Below are 15551 nucleotides of genomic sequence, written 5' to 3' on the forward strand. Positions count from 1 at the left end.
CCCGTATTGATGAGAATCCCGTGATAAGGGGACATGATCTCTTCTTTGACAAGACGTGTCGAGGAAACCGCCTCGCAATACGCGCTCTGGCTGGTTGTGAAAAGAAAACCGGTTTGAATAATAACCTGACCGTAATGACATGTCACATCATCTGAAAGGTTGTCAGCTGAAGTGTCATTCTCTCTACCGTGGTATGTGAAGATCATTTTGCGGATCCGGACACGGCCTACGTGTTCGATAATAACCTTGGAGTTTCGGAAGGAGGAACCCGCCTTGGAATGCCGAAGACAAGACTGTGCGCTGGACTCATTGTCATTGAAGCCTGGTTCAGGGGCTACTGAGGGAGTCCTAGATTAGGGGGTATCCGGAGAGCTGGACTATATACATCGTCCGGACTATTGAAGCGTGAAGATACAAGACTCAAGACTTCGGCCCGTGTCCGGATGGGACTCTCCTTTGCGTGGAAGACAAGCTTGGTGATTCGGATATTATGTTTCCTTCCTTGTAACCGACTCCATGTAAACCCTAGCTCTCTCCGGTGTCTATATAAACTGGAGAGGATGGTCCTTAGAAGGCCGATCACAATTACAATCATACCATCATAGCCTAGCTCTTAGGGTTTAGCCTCTACGATCTCGCGGTAGATCTACTCTTGTACTACACATATCTTCAATATTAATCAAGCAGGAAGTAGGGTTTTACCTCCATCGAGAGGGCCCGAACCTGGGTAAACATTGTGTCCCTTGCTTCCTGTTACCATCAGCCTAAGACGCATAGATCGGGCCCCCTACCCGAGATCCGCCGGTTTTGACACTGACACCCACCCGTCAGCACGTATATGAAGGACAGGAATGGTAATAAATTAGTGGTCGGTGGGTATTCGAAGTCGTGAGACCTTTGGTTGGCAGTCGCCGGCGATGGGGGGGCGTTGATTGGGCGGTGGGGTGGGGATCACGGAGAAAAAGCTTGGTGCGGGGGGGCCTAGAGGGATGGCCGGTGCGGTGGTGGACCGGCAGTGGGGAGTGGTTTCGGGGCGGGCGGAGCGGCGTGGCGGCACGGGCCCGCGGCGGGTGGCGGTGGCTGGCGGCTCTGGGGGTGGAGTTTGATGATAAACTGCAAGCCCTTGAGTTCGTATCCAACGGCTGGAAAATCTAATGACCAAAGATGAAAAAGTCAGTGGACTAACGTGTAGCCTCACCCCGCATGTACACATGCACGCACGCAAGACATGCATGCATGCAGGCATGCAACACTGACACGTACACATAGCGAACACACGCACGCATGCAGGCGTGCAACACTGACACGTACACATGCACTCACGAACACACACACGTACACACACATGCATGCAACACTCAAACGCACCCTTGCACGCACGCAACACTCGCATGCCTACATGCACACAACACGATGCAAGACACACGCTCAACCTATACGTGCATGCACCCTTTGTAAGGACATGGTTGTTACGGGTATTAATCAATCCTATCTGCGATAAGCAGAACATTGATGTTTGGAGTGGTCTTTACAAATCACAACGTATCGAACGGGCTATCAACATAGTAGGCTTATCTACATGAAAAAGATGACATCACACTCAATGAACAATCATCGGTTTATGAAATTCCCGCTTCTGACTGCCCTAACCCACCAAAGGTTTCTCTGTTGTGCGCTGCTTGCGTTGGGTCACTGACATGCAGGCCATGCACCCAAAGAGCCCACACGTCAGTGGAAGAACGGCGCGGTGTCCTATGTCAGAGTTGAGGGCGCCACTCACTGCACGCCCGGCTGAACACGCGTCCTTGCAACATTTAAACACCTCCATGAAACCCGCCCGTGTGGAAGCCGAGAAACCCACTCTGGACACACGTCCGTTCATGACCGGGCCCAACATTAAATGCAATGTCGGTCGAGCTCCTCCCGTCCGCCGTCTATTTAATATCCTATTTAAATGAGGCCAAACGCCGGCCAAGAATCGCACACCTCTGCTGCTCCCCTATCTCCTCCTTCACCATTTTGTCCACTCTTGCAATGGATTATGAAGAGTAGTTATTCCGCATCCAAGCCGGCTGGGTAGCCCACCGGATATGAGCTATGCAACTCGCTGATCCACCTCCCTCCCCTCGCCCGATGGAGCCAGTTGCTGCCCCAAGCCGGCATGCGGTTCAGCAACTCATCGCTCCAGGCCAGCTCAACAAGGAGCGGCGCATGGGCGTTGTTGCTGCCCTCCACGCTGCCGTCTCGTACCGCGTCTCCCGTTTCTATGGCCGAGACTCCCATGTCGGCGGCTGCGCCATGCAAGAAGCGACCAAAGCCGGGTGCGAAGAGCGACGAGTCAGTGGCCAGCGCCTCCACGTCCGCCGCCATCATCGAGGAGAAGTAGAACATGGGAGGCCGCCGCCGCTGGGTCCCATGAAGGCCACCGCGGAGGCGACGTCGGCGTACACAACAGGTGTCTTTCCGGATCCTTTTGTTGCGAGGACCTTCGTCGACCCCGCATGGGCTCCATGGAAGCGGGGAAGCCCCCTTCCACCATCATCTTCGGCATCAGCCAATGATATCAGTTGAGCAATGGGGAAGCGAGCCGTCCTTTGCGTTGAAGCATATACCTCCGGGGCTCCCGGCAGTCCGGTGATCGTTATGCCGGACATGAGGAACACAAATCGATCAGTGGGCGACCATTTAGGCCAGGTATTATATACCTTGCTGTCCAAAACTAGCACCGCATAGTTCATTTGAATGCAATGAAATCTGCCATGTTTGTATGAAAAATCGATATTTTATATGATTTCCGTCGTTGTTTATATGAAATATCACCGAGTTTGCGTGAATTTCGTTCGGTTGGTTGAGCTGTTGTCATAATGTGTGCGGCTACGGTTGGATGGTGTAATTTGTGGGTCGCCGGTCAGTCTGCGGGCGGCTCGGGCGGCGTGGTGGGACAAAAAACACAGCTCATGCGAGCTCGTCTCCAACGTGCGCGCTGGAGGATGCATGAGCACCCAAGCCATTCCTCGTTCATCGGTGGCAAAGGCACCTGTGGACAAAAGGGTCGCCAATATTTTGGCAACCCCGGGCAAGGTCGAAACAGCCCCTCCCAACAGATTCGAATCCCTCGTTCGCCGTGGAATTTTGCCATGTGTTGTTTTCATGGACCAGCAAGATGCCCGTCCATTGCATGGAACATCAAGATGCATTTTTTTACAAAACACCTGTTGTGATTAACCCATGCAGGAGTAATCCCATTTTGTATACAAGGCCACAAACCCATATTACAGGTACCAAAGCAAAAATTAATGTCTTCTAAGTCAATGTTGCAAGCCACCTTGTTTTCTTGTTTGCCGTGTAAATTAATGTGTATTCTTCTCTTTCATGCACATCAAGCCAATGCTCACACTCCCGCATGCATGCAAGGGATAATTAATGTCCTCCTTTGCTAGTACGCCGTCTCCCCCGCCCACGGGCGCGGTGGCTCGCAGGATGAGGTGAAGCTTGCTTACTAGTAGTAGTACTACTGTACGCCTTACGCCCGCTCCCTCGCCCACGCACGCGGTGGCTCGCTGGAGGAGGAGAAAATTTTACTATTCCCTCCATTTACTCTTCGTGCCTACTACCTTGGTTAGAGAGATTATCATATTGTTTGGAATATATATGTCCTTTAGTACTCCCTCCATTTACTTATACAAGGCCACTATAAAAAATACATTTTGCAAATATACAAGCCCACAAATAGTAATCGAGACAAAAGTTACTACTCCGTCCTTTCCAGTTTATGGCTCAATTTCAAAATCTCTCCAGCCAAGGTAGATGGTGAGTGGTCAAATTAGTTTTGTCGTTTGCACAAGTAATTAGTACGCTCGTTTTTCTCAAGAAGTTATGTTTACCGAGGCATTAATGAGAACGAATGCGAGAATGACCACTAAATTTTCATGAACTTCTACATGCACTGGTGAGTTTTCTCTTGACACTGCTTGCATCGGGTGATCTAACACACCTCGAAATCCAACATGTGATGGTACTACTACTAGTAGTAGAATTCAGACTTATCAAACGGAAAATGAATATTTTTTAGACGAGCCCTATAAACCCTAATGGGTACGTACTCCGTAAAATCAGATTTTCCCAAAACTAAGTCGCTCAACCTTTATTTGCTTGTTTCCCTTCCTGCTTCCTTGCCTCAAACAGACTATGCCAAACTCCTCTGCCTGTCGCGCGGGAAAAGACCTTTCCTTGCCTTTTTTTAGTCCGGGTTTGTATCGATGGATCGCGCGAAGCAGCAAAAAGCCAAGCCGTGTCTTGTACTCCTCCGTCGATGCTCCCTTTCATGAATTTTGTACTTCCTGTCGCCGACATGTGGGACATATAGCAACTGGGTCGACATGTCAAGCACCAAATAACAGTGCAGAACAGCAGGGGGGACGCACCCCAGTCGTACCGCCCCAGTAGTAGTAATGAGCAATGAGACATCAAATAACAATGTCGCACCTTCCCAGACGGACAAAGCAACCATTATTTCACACTTCGGTTCGCCATCACCTCAAACCACGTAGTATTGCTTCTGCCTCAAGAGGGACACGCGCATCGCCATAGTACATCATGACACGTGGGACTGCATGACAAGCCATGCTCCCCCGCAGATCGCTTGGTAAAATCACCTCATTTTTACTATACTTCCTCTGTATCGGTTTACATGGCATGCACGTCATTCTAGGTTGAGAATTGAACTGGCTATATATGTGATGAACATTACTCTAGCCTTTCAAAAAATGTATACTTTGTATAGTAGTAGTACCAATGGATTGCGCCATGGAGAAAAACTTGAAATTAAAGAAAAAGGTGGTACATGTAGAGAGTGCTCGTCGCCAAATTATGCATATAGTACTATTAAAAAAGCTAGTACGTGCTTAAATGGGGTGATAAATTCTAGTATTAAAGAAATACTAGTATGTACGTACTGACGAGTTAAAGTAACAAGAAGAAACATAACATACTTCTGCTGGGGGCTCAGCACAACACACCCCTCAAATTAAACTAAGCACACCCGAAATTGAACTATGCAACTAATCCGGTAAACACAACATTACAACCACCATGAGCAACGACACTGCCACCTTACTCGGAGTCCTCATCCACGTCCTCGACTTCGTCCTTGTCCCTCTTCCTCTTGGCCGATACTTCTTTGCTTGAACCGCACACTTGGCTCTTGCTCTTCATCAAACCCTTGTAGATATTGAAACAAAGGTAGCCATCCATTGCAGTGTAGTGGATGTGGTCTATATCTAGTACATTCCGCTGCCATGCATGACGATGAAACATGTAATGAGGATTCTCCAGTTTACCGTATGAAGGATGAACCATGGCTCCTGCCAGGGTCGGCATTGAAGGCTGACCACTGGAGGGCAGCAGCCAATTCTTTTGGAGGTCGAAGGGGTTGCCTACAACGAGGCCTATCCGACCCAGGACTCTTTCATCGTTTGTAAAGTCTACAGTAACGAATTTGACTAGGTCGTTCCTGAGGAAGTTCTTAAAATCCAGGCATTCAACGTCGACATGGCATATGTGGTAGACCAAGCATAAGTCATGCACGCAAACCTGGATCACGGCAGGCTTCTTCCTCTCTTCCTCCTTTAGATCCTTCTCTCGTCCCTGGACTGTGGTGTACTCAACATCTAGCCCAGCGACCCACTCACCATTTGAGTTTTCGAACATGCATCTGAAGCAAGCAAGGAATCCTTTCACCATCGCGGAAGAACGGGTGTAGATGACGTTGAAATCATCATCGGTGATGGTTCTAACCTTGTACTCACCACGGATCATGGAGATTTGGGATGCCATGGATTTGGGTGGAGGGTTAGGATTAGTGGAACTTTCGTAATGTGAAATGACGGGACGAACCTCCGTAATATTAAAGGACGTACGGGGACGGGTAGGAGCGAAATGCCAGCGTGCGAACGGCAGGGTAGTGGCTTTCCATTCTCCCATTATACGGGCTTCCAAGAGCCCTTGGATCTGAGATCAAACGGTTGCATGGCGTGATTCTATACCTATGGGTGAATATCCTATCCTGGAGGGTTATTCTGCAAATTTTCAGCAACTTAGCATGTGACGTTTTGATCTCAGATCCAAGGGCTGCCAGCAGCCCGTATCATGGTCGCACCTACCATGACCGTCGCGTTGCTCGCACGGTCGCGCCCTTGGAGATTTAATATGGTGTGTTAGGCTATCTGATGTTGGCATGTCATACATAGTCATCACTTAGTCACTCATACTACAACAAGGTTAGCTATAAGGTTGGCTATAAGTGTATTTTTTTACTTCCCTCTATCTCTTTCTTCGTAGTATTTATTGCATTTGCCGAGGAGTGACCTCTTCAAATGAAATGGTGCTTAGATGCGGTGCTAAGGGCATTAAATGGCTTAGCAATCAAGTCCCCAATGCATAGGTGCTTAGGCTTTTGTTGCTAAGTTTGCTTCATTTAATTAGCTATAGACTCAAAATTGTCTTTTCACCTAGGTACACGTGCTTAGCACCGTTTATTCCTTGGGTCACCTAACTAGTCTCGCTCTCTCTTCTTAATTAACTTGTCACACCAGACTTTATGCCTATGTGGCAAGCTTAGCACCTGTAGGAGCAAGTAAGTACAATAGTGGGCTATAAGCCCGCTTTACATGGCATTTTTGCATATGTGGAGGAAAGAGGCAACGAAAAAGTGGAGAAGTGGGCTCTCATGCAAGAGCCAACCTCTACATGGTGGAGCATTGGGAGAGGCACCTGTATGGAGGTGGTCAGGAATCGGGAGACCAACGCCGGTCGTAGCGCCGCAGTTAAAATGATAATGGCAAGTCAAATCATGGGGCCCCACCTGTCCAGCAGTAACTCACTGTCAAATCACACAGCCCTATGCTTGCAGCAGCCTACTCCCTCGTCTTCTCGCATCTCTATCGAACCGACTAGGCGGAACTGCCCCACCTACCGCGCAGGAAAAGCCCCGCCCTCGACTTTCAAATACTATATGTTTAGAAACGACATCCGCTTAAGAATCCAATGATATACTTTTTGTGACATAGTAACTCATATTTAGTTAGTCAAATGGATGACCTAGAACTACGTGCACGCCCTATAAACCGAGATGCCTAAAAAACAAGACTGAGAGGGTAGTTCAGTATGTATCTTTCTAGATCAATATAGTCGGGATTCACCAAGGAGCAAAACCAAGTGGTAGGCTGCTCGTGTCGTGTTGGCGTAGCAATCTCAAGCAGGGTCAGTCCGCACACGAAATGGAGACACACTTAATAGGACCCCTTTGGCCGACATGTGGCTCATCCACCATCTTGTTCCACGTGTGATGCACCAAATTATAGTTTGGAGCAGCGGTTGGAATTGGAGGCACCCCGGTCGTAGCGCCATAATAGTAGAAAATGAGCGATGATGAGGTGTCAAATCACAAAGCCCCGGCTTTCCCGCATTAAGCTGGACGGACGAAGCAACCATCATTTCACTCTAGGGTGCAAGAGCATAAAGAAAAGAGAAAACAACGATGCGTGCGACAGCTACCTAGGGCACCCTAGGGTAGGGGTCTCCACTACAGATCCTTTTTTTAAAGCGCCTCCACTACAAATCGGCTTCTCCCCCGTCCTCTTGAAGAAAACTGATGATGAGTGCGGCGGTAGGGTTTGTAGGAGTACTACAGCGTGCAGGGCCACATCATAGTAAACGGGAGAGGGATTGAGTTCGAGTGGACGCCTTAAATATGTGTGTGCCGCTTGGTTTTATGGGAACAAGGCAACATTTTGGGTTCGGGAACCAGTGGAGATATAGTACGTACAAACAATTGTGGATGTAGGTTCGACCGAAAGGCAATGATGCATGGGCCCTACATTTTGATATACCCGGGGCCGCATGAAATTTGCTACTCTACTCAAAACTAGTAAGGTACACATGCATTGAACGCATGAGATTTCGAAACCAAATTATGAATAAATACACACTATAGCATGTAAAGCTTTGAGTCATATATGCATGATGTAGATGTTCGTTTAGTTCTTATAGTTCATCTCATTCAAAATCAATTAGTTTTATAAAAATGTTAAGATTCATGGGGTTGTGCATTGTAAAGCATAAAGTAAAAAACAAATAATGGCAATTCATTTAGAAAAAAATTCAATTATGATACGGAAGATTCTAGAACAAAGGAGAAGTGCTTGTGTTTTGAGGTTTGTGCATTATGCTTAAGTTCAACCATGGAGTCTTCTAAATTGTACATGTGGCAGATCTGGTGGAATGTTGATGATATCCAACGACCAGTAGTGCTCGGATTTTCCATCTCTGCATTGTCGGATTAGCTTCATCCAGCGACCATCTTTCAAATTTATTCGCACACTATATAGTTCTTGTGCCATAGTTGCATATCTTGGAAAAAAGCTACTGGTGGGTTGTACTAGCTATTTAGGAATAGAAGATGAATACATGGAAGTTGTAGGGAAAGAGATGACATGGAGTATCTCAATTCCTATGAGTAGGGATTGGAAAAGAGATGTCATTTGGTTCATGTCGTAGGAACTTTTCTATTGAATCTAGAGATAACATGTATCTCAATTCCTATGAGGAGGGATTAGAAAAGAGATGTAATTTGGTTCATATCATAGGAACTTTTCTATTGAATATACGCTAATGCTTATTTTCCTTTCAAATTATGGGAGTATAGGAATCCATTCATATGAACCAAGTGGCTCTAAAGCTATAAAAATGATATCATGTTTATTTCCTTTGAAATGTGGAGTATATGAATCTATTCCTATGAACCAATTGGCTGTAAAGGGAAAAATCCTATAAAAATCATATCATATAGAGTTCCTATGATATTCCTCCACACCAAAGGATGGTTGAAATTGCTGCAGGTGATACGATGGTCTTTCTTTGTAGAATCCTCCCCCATCTTTATAGTTACCTCTCGAAGATGAATGAAATGATATATACAGGGTATTCTACATGTGCAATTTGGTACACGAAAACTCGGTAAAAGTTTGTGAGGTTCGAATTTTCAATAAAGCTATATGCACTGCATTTTGGAATAGAGGGAGCATAGAGCAGTTGCTAACACTCACATGGAAGATTTGTGTGTAGGAGGAGTGGTTGTTCTGTTAAATGACATGGCAAAACTAACACTGTCGGATGCCGATCTAACGGTTCTTACGGCGTTCATCGGGAAAAGTTTTGTGGCGAACGTTTTTCGGATAATGATTTACGACACATGTGTTGCATTGATACGTGCCCCCTCTCTCTCTCACGCACACGCACCCTTACGAGTCATGACTCTCCCAAGTCCTCTCGCACCCACCGTCTATCTGCAGGTAGACATCACGCACATATGTGCTCTTCACACCCTACCCTCAGAACTTCTAAAAAACAAAAGACGTCGCGTGCATTTTCTTTTAGCTCACACGTCAGACACTTATACTATTACTCTTGTGGCGAACGTTCTTTGGGCATAGTATATTGTACTCTCACGAAGAGAAGCGGTGCATGCACGCACTAGTTCTCTCACACCCACTCGCTGGTACACGTAGGAGCGCATTTTTTTGAAGCTGGTACAACAATATCACTCCACTATATATATAAGCAGGAGCCTTAGCGCTTGCTTTACTAGGGTTCCTCTCGTTCACTCTCTCATGCTCTCCAGATCTAAGCAAGACATAGGTGGCCACACTCTCTCTCAGCTCACGGCTGGTCACAAATCCGGCCGGACAACCTCGACCGGCGCAGGGGTGTAGGTGCATCGTTCACGCTGTCATCGGTAGCGAGGGAGGAAACCAACGGCTGCCCGCGCGTCCTGATCGGCGGTCATGTCGTTCTCTCCGAGAGAGCACCGGCTCGGGAGGGCCTCTGACCCCTTCTTCCTCCCTGCGGTATTGTGACCAAGATGCGGCCTCCCGACGCCGTCTTTGCCACATGCTGACAACCCTCAGGTATATATTCCTTCGAAACCTGCCTTGCTCGGCTGCCCCAGCTCCCACTTGGCTTCATGTGGATCTTTTTCTACTTCCGTCCGTTGTTCCAAAGGCACCTAGACTTTTACTATTATTAGAGGTAAAGCTAGTTCATACAGTCGACTCTAAGAGTTGGTTCAAACAAGGAAGAAAGTGGGGAAGCTGTAGCATGAATCTAGGACTTGGTTCTAAGAGGAAACGGGGGAAGTAGTAGATATTGGCTACCCAACCGGTCTCTTGGTTGAAAGGACGAAGAAAGCACGGTGGATGGAGAAGGGTGGGGGGAAGTGGACCTATCTCTTGGTTGAAAAAGGAAAGAAAGTGACGGGTGTTGGGGGACAACGCAAATGAGAATGAGCGGGTCTAGATTTCTTGTGCTCACATAGGAAAATGTCGCCGAGGAGATAAAAAATGGGACAAATGCAGACATGCTGCCTGAGTGTTTGCCGCTCTAGGCAACCACATCGGCCTCACCACTTTATGCCCCTGCTGTCCCTATGCCCAGATCGCTACCATTAATGTAAAATCACATGAAGCATTAAGCAATGCCACGTAATGTCACTATTAGTAATGGTCTAGTGCCGTTGATAAATTGAAGCAATGCCACCACCATTTTATGAAGTGCTTCTGTCTTGCTTTATTTCCCATGAATTGTGTTTTTGCAGTTACACTTAAATCTCACACCGCTAACATTGCTTCATCCCAGTGGAACTGCACAAATTTGATAGCACATTTACCGACCATGTGCTACTCTCATGACAGTAATACTAATGCTATTGTTCTGCATGTTAATCTAGTGGCAGTGTTGATGTGATGTGATGCTACTTACTTAAGGGCACTTTCATATTGTCAACCTAGTGCCAATTATAACACAATAGATGTTGTGGATAATCATACGCCACTGCAAATATCTGTCACTGTTTAAATAACCATATTTCATATTTGCACAAACAGGGATGTCTGTCTCCATATCGTTTCTTGTCTGCTCAATCAAAAGTACACACCTCAGTTTTAGTACAACCACACAAAATGAGATGGCTATTCCTAACTGTCGTCCTCTAACCACCAGTGTTCCAGGTATTCCTACATTGGTAGTAACTAGGTAGAATGACCAACGCAATCTAAAAGAAGCTGATTCTTACATTTTACTTCCTGATTGCAGTGTAGGGACAAGCGAAAACAACTACATCCTAGTCCGGAATGCAATTTCTACCAGTTCATCCATGGACCGAGGACTAGCTGGCACAGCTGCACGATGGTTTTTAGACAGGTGCGCAGACAAGAGGCATTGTGGTCTGCTTATTTCTGCAAATAGCGGTTCTTAAATTTAGTGGAATGCACAAGAATTTCAGCTGGTCAGTACACTGCATGGTTTAGTTCAGCATTCCAGTTGAGACGACAATTGTAATTGGTTATTCTGGAATGAGGAAAACTAACCCTGGATGGTGGCAACAAGAAAAAATGAGAGTGAACTCCAGGAAATTTAAGCCTGTCTAGAGGCCCTTTTCTCAAAGAAACCTTGCTTGTTTTTCCTGATTTGTAAACCTTCTCACAACTTTGTCTTTTGCTGTGAACTAGTATATGTTTTTTTTGTTCTGTGAATCATTGAGATGTATAAAATTGCTTAACTTATGCTTTTCAAGTTTTTTATGAAGCCGAGTTTAATGTGAGTGTTCCACATGAACGCTGGACTAGCGTGTGAACGTTTGGAATTTACATTGTGGCCTCAATTAACTGCATGAACCATTGTCACAAGATACATAGTTGCTTATATGTCAGACAGCAGATTGTTGATTGTTAGCTGGTCGATAGCCTAGTGTTGAAGCGAGTTGATCCAATGTGTCATGTTTTTCACAACTGCTTACAAGTTGGGTAGCACCAGCAGTGTTTACAAGTACTTATGTATACGTCGGCGCACAGTTCTCGAACGAGTACTCTATTGCATCAAACACACACTACTCGTATGATAAACTGTGACAACTTATGTCTTACCATGCCACATTCATGGAAAAACTAGTGAGAACGCATCTATTTCGGCAACAATTATGATGGTTCTCACATGATTCACGGGCACACAAAAGTAGCAGCAGTTCCCATAGACGGATTCAAACAGAGTACTAGCCCTAGAGGGCTCGATAACAGGCAAGGTTCAGATAATTAGACACAATCCAAACTACTATTAAACACTAGCTGGGGCAACTATTTCATGCCTCAATCTAATTTGGGCTGGACACAAGACGAACCTTGCCATGAACATCGTCGAGGACGTGCGGCAGCAGCTCAATCCTGTGAACCTTCATGAAGACAACCTTGTGGCCTTGCCAGTCATAAACTTGTTTGTGGAGGCATGCCACATCATCTTCCTGCGTAAGCTTCACAAGAATAGTATGCCTCACAAGCGAAGGAGTATCTTTGAACTTCTTGTGCTTCACTACACCCTGGACAACACGCCTGACAACAGTGAGGCTGGAATACAACTCTTCATTGGTATAAGCGCAAATGGCTTCCAGTATCCAACAGCCTAAGAACTCTGTTTTCCCAGAGCATATATTCAGGTCATCCGCCTCATAGCGAGTGACATGTACAACCACACAATCCTTGTCTGCATCAGGGCTTTAATTAAAACAGAAACAAATTCTGAATTACTTTACAATATAAGAAACATATGTTATTTAAACCACTATGTATAGCATGGTGTCGAAGCTAATAAAATTTTGCATTATTCATCACCACAAACTTAGATGAAAAACCACAATCGAGATCGGTAAAGAAGAAAATCACCTTGGGCAGCTCAACCGGGGGGGGACACATCCTCGAAGGTGGAAAACTGCTCCTGAAGTGACACGGTGGCTGTAACCTCAAATGGGGCGTTGACCATCGTAGTACTGTCCATGAGCGTATCTGGGGTCGGCTCGGTGGATGCCTCCATCTTCTTGGAGCTCTCTGTCTCATAGGGATCAGCCTCCCGCGTCTGCTTCAGTAACAGCAGATCTTTGCCTGTTCTCCTTGGTCCATCATGAAACTGACGAATACTAGGAGACCACTGAAAGGAAAACACAATCGCAATGACAATGAAACAAAAAAGACAGTGAGGATCGGTTACTACTTTGCAAAAGTTCTTTTTTTCTATGAACGAAAATATACCAACATCACGGATCCACTTACCTTCCATTCATTGAGAGAGAAGAACAGTGGCAGATGCGAGTGTTGCCTTTCTTGAAGACGGTGAGGGAGAAGGGGATTCAGCGAAGAGTGAAATGATGGTCGCTTCGTTCATCAAACTTAGATCGCAGAGAGGTGGGGTTTTGTGATACGACAGCTCGTTACTGCCGCGCTACGACCAGGGTGACTCTCCGCCTGCATACTGCCTTCTAATTTGGTGGATGGCATTTGGGCCCGCACGCTGCATGGCCCGCATGTCGGTGAACAAAAGTATAACAGCATTGAGTAGAGGGAGACGTTTCAATGACCTAGGAGGAGCCAGAAGCGGTATTGTATCCACTATACTAGTAGTAATTGTTTTTCTGGGTAGCTGTAGAGTGTCTCCATTGTACTAGTAGTAATTGTTTCTCTGGGCCCAAGACAAAACAGCCCATCCACCCTAGTAAATAGTAAAATCAATTCAAAAGCCCATATATTTATTGAATGAGCGGCGCTACCCACACCCATCACACCGCCCCCCAAAAAACCTGGGTGCTCTTCTTCCTCCTCACTCCCAGCCACCTCACGTCAAGCTCGCTCCACTCGTACCCCCAAATTCCTCACCTCACTCCTACAGAAAACCCCAGCTCCCCTTCTTCATCACTATTAAAGAAAAACCCCAGCTCCCCTTCTTCTTCACTCGCACTACAACTAGGCTCGTCATTCGTTACTCTGCTCAAATCCATGAGTGCGACACGACGCCCTCGAGGAAAATGGAGTTGGCTGACCCCAGCGCCAAGAAGATGAGGCTCCCGCCAGCGGCGACGCCTATTGTAGATCTCGCACCCGGCAGCATCGGGGGAAGCGGCGACCCCGCCCCCACCAGATCCCAGGAACTCGTAGAATCTCGGGTGGACCGCATCAGCGATCTCCCAGACGCCGTCCTTGGGGAGATCATCTCGCTTCTCCCCACCAAGGATTGCTGCCGCACCCAAGTCCTCTCAATTCGGTGGTGCCCTCTATAGCGTGTCGTGCTCCTTAATCTCGACTGTAGTCAGCTATCTCTCTTCAATTATTTCAAAATTCCCAGAGCCATCATCTCCTCCCACCAGGGCTCCGTTCAAAGCCTGTGCATCCCGTCATGCTACCTGAGCAAGCATACCATGCCCTGAGTGGTGGACGACTGGCTGAAATCCCCTGAATTCACAGAACTACGGCTGCTTGAGTTCTACTATTCCCCTAGAAATCACATACCACATACCGAACGCCATGTACCTGTGCCCTGGACACCGATGTCCATCTCGCGGTTTTCCTCCTCTCTCCACACCGCCACCTTTGCGATGTGCTACCTACCAGACAAGCTGGTACTAAACCTTAGACTCCCATTTCTCAAGAAACTTTCAATTGTGCGGGTTCGTATATCAGAGGCCTCATTGCACAGCATCATCCACTCTAGTTGCCCTGCCCTGGAGTGCTTGGTGCTTGTTTTTACAGTTAGAATCAGTTGTCTCCAAATAAAGTCGCCTAACCTTGTAAGAATTGGAATTTCTTTTGAGGGAAGGCAGCTCATCATCCAAGATGCCCCTTCACTTCAAAGGTTGATCCTTGATTCTAGTTATTCACCATTGCAAATAACCATCCTCTGTGCGCCTAAACTGGAAACCTTGGGTGTAATACATGATCTCTGTGCTCATTTCAATATGGTGTTTGGCTCCATAGTTCTTCAGGTACTTTATATTATCATCTACACTTGTAACCATAAGCTGCATTTTAAATTTCTGTGCATAAGTTATATATCATCTTGGAGTACATATTTTGTACAAATATTTTGTTCTATGCTCAATGAAGAGTTTCTTCATGGATGGCCTATCAATGGTGCTGGATTCTGTCAAGATCTTATATATCCAAATGAATAGTTTTGATCTGAACAAGATTATTGGCTTGCTGCAATGCTTTCCATGTCTGGAGAAGTTGTATATAGAGGTGATAATTTCACGCACATTCGAAGCCCTCATATAGTGTACTAGAATTAACCGTTCAGCTGTTGCTCTTTCGACACTCGCTTTTTAGACCTTAACTGTTTTCAATCTTCATGTCTATTTAGGCAACAGGATGGGGTAATAAAGTTATAACCAATTGGTGGATTCATAAGCATCGGGATTCTCTCACTTCTCATGCGATTCGATTGAAGACAATAACGCTAAAACAATATGTAGCCAACCGTGCAAACACTAGATTTGTCACATTCTTCCTGCTGAATGCGAGGTTACTATTGTCCATCAGGCCAAAGTTTATCAGCAGCATGATTTTGACGGATGGATATCTCGGCGAGCAAAAAAAGGAGTTTCAGGTGGGCAAAAGAGCTTCTGAATGTGTCAGGCTTCTATTTACAACATATTGTGGTCATAATCTAGTAAATTTTAT

Source organism: Triticum dicoccoides, chromosome 3B (genome assembly GCF_002162155.2).
Source record: "Triticum dicoccoides isolate Atlit2015 ecotype Zavitan chromosome 3B, WEW_v2.0, whole genome shotgun sequence".
Classification (NCBI taxonomy): domain Eukaryota; kingdom Viridiplantae; phylum Streptophyta; class Magnoliopsida; order Poales; family Poaceae; genus Triticum; species Triticum dicoccoides.